Raw genomic sequence first — 610 nt, 5'->3', positions numbered from 1 at the left:
AAAAATAACAAAGAAACAAAATAAAATAAAATTAGATAAATAAAATTGGGTTGTCTCCCAACAAGCGCTTTTTTTAATGTCAATAGCTTGACAGTGGCTCTCATGGAGCCACAGAGTGATCAAGTCAATGTTGTCTAGTCCCAACACCAAACTTAGAGTTTGGATATGGGGTTTAAACAGCAAACTTAGAGTTTGGTTGTGGCCTCACAACACCAAACTTAGAGTTTGACTGTGTGGGCTCTTCTTGACTCTGAACTGAGAGAAGCTCTTCATGCTTGCTCTCTTTTGTCACAGAGGGATTTCCATGTGCTTGAAACACAAGGTATTCTCCATTCAATTGAAGGACTAACTCTCCTCTGTTGACATCTATCACAGCTTCTGCTATGGCTAGGAAAGGTCTTCCTAGGATGATGCATTCATCATCTTCCTTCCTAGTATCTAGGATTATGAAATCAGCAGGGATGTAAAAGTTTTCAACTTTTACTAGCACGTCCTCTACTATCCCATGAGCTTCTCTTATGGACTTGTTTGCCAATTGTAATGAGAACAAGGCAGGTTGTACCTCAATGATCCCTAGCTTCTCCATTACAGAGAGTGGCATAAGGTTTAT

The sequence above is a fragment of the Arachis duranensis genome, chromosome 3, assembly GCF_000817695.3.
Source record: "Arachis duranensis cultivar V14167 chromosome 3, aradu.V14167.gnm2.J7QH, whole genome shotgun sequence".
Classification (NCBI taxonomy): Eukaryota; Viridiplantae; Streptophyta; class Magnoliopsida; order Fabales; family Fabaceae; genus Arachis; species Arachis duranensis.
This window is presented reverse-complemented; position numbering follows the sequence as displayed.